Source organism: Melanotaenia boesemani, chromosome 2, assembly GCF_017639745.1.
Source record: "Melanotaenia boesemani isolate fMelBoe1 chromosome 2, fMelBoe1.pri, whole genome shotgun sequence".
NCBI classification, from domain to species: domain Eukaryota; kingdom Metazoa; phylum Chordata; class Actinopteri; order Atheriniformes; family Melanotaeniidae; genus Melanotaenia; species Melanotaenia boesemani.
The window spans coordinates 20,326,911-20,331,042 of record NC_055683.1 but is presented as its reverse complement, the minus strand read 5'-3'; positions in this window follow the sequence as shown (position 1 = coordinate 20,331,042).

The window sequence follows — 4,132 nt, the reverse complement described above, 5'->3', positions numbered from 1 at the left end:
GTCAGTCCACACCAACAGACTCGGTTGTCAGAGAGGCTGTTGGTGTGGACTGGTTGCCATGTTTCTGTCAGTCTGCCCCAGGGCAGCTGTGGCTACATGTGTAGTTTCCCATCACCAGGTATGAATGAGGAGTGAATGAATAACGGATCCAACGTTAGTGCTTTGAGTGCAGTCAGCAATAAAAGGCTATGTAAATCTATTATTATTGTTATTATTTTTATTATAAATACTTAAATAATAGTACATAAAATAAACAAAAAGAAAATATTAATTAGATTAAAAGAAATGAACATTTGAAAAAGGCCAGAAGTGTTTTGTAGGAAATCAGCCAAACCAGATGTCAAGGGGTTAACAACTGCATGGTTACATAAATATATACATTGCAGTTTCTCTCTGTGATTATTGATGTATTTTTCATTTAGTTTCATTTTCATGTCATTGTTCCCTGGTGTTCGCGGAGGTCTGGTCCAGCTCAGCTGATGTCCAGGACACGAGGCCATATCACTGTTAGTATCTGAGAACAAAATCTTTATCAAAGAGATTGGTTAGCTGGCATCCTAAACCATTTCTATGGCTAAAACAACAAACAAATGGAAAAAAGAACAAAACACAGCTGAATTAAAGTATTGAAAATCTGAAACATAAGCAGAACTTAGTCTTAGTCTTCCACAGTGTTGCTAGCTACTAGCCTTAGTGGCTAAGCTATGCAGTGACTTGCTCAAGCACACCTTACAATCCAAAACTGACTATTTCAGGAGGTTAAGGTTTTGTTTGTCATGGCCTTCATAGAACTGAATATCATACATAATATGAGGTAGATTTTAAAATTGTTAGTCAAATAATCTAACATAACTAAAGTAATTTTGCAAAGTCCCCAAGATAGACTTTTTGATATGTACTTTAAATGATGCCATGTTTCTCTGGACTGATCGTGCACGAAAACATAAAGAAATTGAATCATCCCAAATGTTAAGGGGTGTGCCTTTGAGAAATCATGTCATTCTCTAACTTTAACAAACCCAGAAACAGATATTTTGAAACTTTCACAACTTTATTTTGCCATTTCATAACACCAGTTTCTTCAGTACATTTTTAAACAACATTAACTTTGGAAAAGACTCATGTTGACTCAGGATTGCTCTTATTGATTGTGGATGCGTGAGGTGAATGGCCGTGTATTTATGTCCGACTCAGGGGAGTACTAAGGGCGGGACCACTGGATGTGGACCCCAAGGCCTATAAATCAGCTGTAGTATGCATGGAGTTTGATTACCACTGGAACCAAAAGAGCTCAGTGTTGACAGAGGAGCTATGTAAGTAAATAATATAACGGAGAGTCCATCACTGCTGCAACAGTTTTCTGTGGGATCCTATAATGGGAAGGGAACAATGGCTGCAGCATTTTAGCTAAACAAAAAAAAAAAAAAACAGATTAAATAAACTGATGCAAAAACAACAACAAAACATCTATCTATCTATCTATCTATCTATCTATCTATCTATCTATCTATCTATCTATCTATCTATCTATCTATCTATCTATCTATCTATCTATCTATCTATCTATCTATCTATCTATCTATCTAAAATATTTTTTTTTCTTTAGCATACATGCTAAAGACTATCAAACTGGCTTCTTACATGTAAGAAACCAGTTTAATAGTCTGGAAAATAGTTGTAATTGACAGTGTGAGGGGTCATGAGTACAAAGGGCTGCAAAAATAGTTAGCTGAACAGAAGGTGCCATTTCTCCAGAGCCAGTTGACAACACTTCCTATTAATAGTGAGGATTGTCCTTGGGTATTTTTATAAAAGGAGTGTGTGTGTGTGGGTGTGTGTGCATGAGGAAAATAAGGCAGAAGTGGATGAGGATTTCTCGGAGAAGACAGACAGGAAAAAAGCTCGTATTACAGCAACCTCACACACTGCTTGGCTTGTGCGTCAGACTGCTCTCACTCGCTGGCTTATCACTCTTCCCAAACCCTCGCCCCCAACCACCATCCACCCCCCCAACCACCATCCACCCCCCCCATATCCTTAATCTCGCATATTCAATGTTACTTTGTTTTTGTCTGTAATTTTCTCCACGGTGGCTCGACACACATGCACACACATCCTAGGTCTATATTTAGCATGTTGTGGAGTTTAAAGGTAAAGTTGAGTCGACCCCTTGTCTCACCCCAGCTGCAGTCCTTACAAGGACCCTCTCAGTGGACACGGTTGCCAAGCAACCGGCCATGTTTGTGCCTAAGCTGTGAAGGTCCAGCACATGAACCACACCTGCCCTTCATCATCTTAATTATCAGTGTCACATCCTCCAGCTTTTTTCATGTTATGCTGATGATGATGTGTTATGTAGCAGAATAGGAATAAAGTTTTGATTATTACATCTTAAGATGTTTTTAAGAAATTAAAGAATGCGGAGTAAAAATTTGGAAGTTGAAAACCTGTAATGAATGTGCAGCAGCTGACTAATGCCGAGGTGGAAAGGATAAAAAGAAAGGTTTGTAGCGTGCTCTCACGCACCATTACACTGATCACACAATCTGAATAAAAAGCATCAGAACATAATGATAAAATGCAGTTTTTCATGTGTGATTATTTCCTTATAAACACAGTTTTTTAACTTTTTCTTCCCTTACTGAAACAAAAAAAAGACTAAACTAAAATAGTTGACTGTCGGCAAAGTCCACCTGTTTAGTTTTGCAAGCAAAACATGAACTTACAGGAGAAGTTAAGATACCATTTTTAAATGCTTTCATGACTTGTTGTTCTTGTTCTCCTTCTCCACCACAGGAGAATAATATGAGCAAAACTACGAGCTGCTACAAGTTTGAACTGCTTGTCCACAGAGACCAGGAGAAGATTACAGAATTTTAGCAAGCACATTTGGATATATCTCTTACTTTGAAGGGGCACATTGGTGTATTTACTGTATGCAGCATCCAATGGGAGCAAGAAGTTGCATAATTTCCAAAATTACTGTGGTTGCCTTCAGATTTACTTTGTTACTCTTACACAAGAGAAAAAAAGAGTGGTACCAATACATAAACATGTATAACACCACTCACTAGTTTGTCAATGAAAAGAAAAGAAGGAAGTGTAATCAAATCATGACTTTTCAATAGTGAAAATAAATGTTGTATTACAGTATTAAGACTAGAGATTGTTACCAAGGGAAACATGCCCCACATTTTTGCTGCAGGTTAAATAAAGAAATGGTCAACACTCAGCTTTTATAGAAAATATTAAACTATACATCAGCTCCTCAGCAAAAAGATTAATATTTTCAGTCAGTCTCTCTTTGAAGTTACTAGAATAATTAGTAAAATAATCCTTGCAGTTATTACAACAGCTATGCTGCTGAGACACTCTGCAATGATTCTCATAATAAGTTATTTTAGTACCCGTTACTATCCACATTATTGGAATATTTCTTTATAGAATTACCATGTTACTTGATTTTACCCAGATGTCCTTCAACGTCATGCAGTCCAATTAAATAAATTGTCCCTTAGAGAGGGACACTGAGGAGTGTAGCGTGTGACAGTGAGCCGAGATAATGATTGCAGGGCTGCAAGGAGACAAGAGGAGCAGAAATGTTAAGGTCATTAGTGACAGACATAAGAGAGACAGATTTGAGGAGAGAGGAGACGACACTCTGCTGTCCTGAACTGTCTAATAAATAATCATGAACACAGTTCGAAGGAAGCAGTAAAAACTGATTAACCAATTAAAACAACCACCTAAAGTCTCTGCGTATGTCAAGTGCTCCACTGGATAGTAGAGTTTAACAATATTTAGTTAGCAGAAACAAAAGAATAAGTGTTCTTTTGCAAATCCGGTGTAATCATGTGGGCTACAGTTTGATTGGAGCTATTTTCATTGAAACTATCTAGAACCATGAACACACAATAATACATAGTTTTTACACTTTTTATCTAACATATTTATACATCTTAATGTCTGGATTACTGAGACAGAACAATACATCACTGCTCTAATATACAATTTTAATTATTTCAATGCAATTTTCCTATTTTTTAAAAAAAGTAATTGATTGACAAATTAAGTTATTGCAAAAGAACATCAAAGCCAACCTACAATTCCTGTAACACATAAACACCTCAAC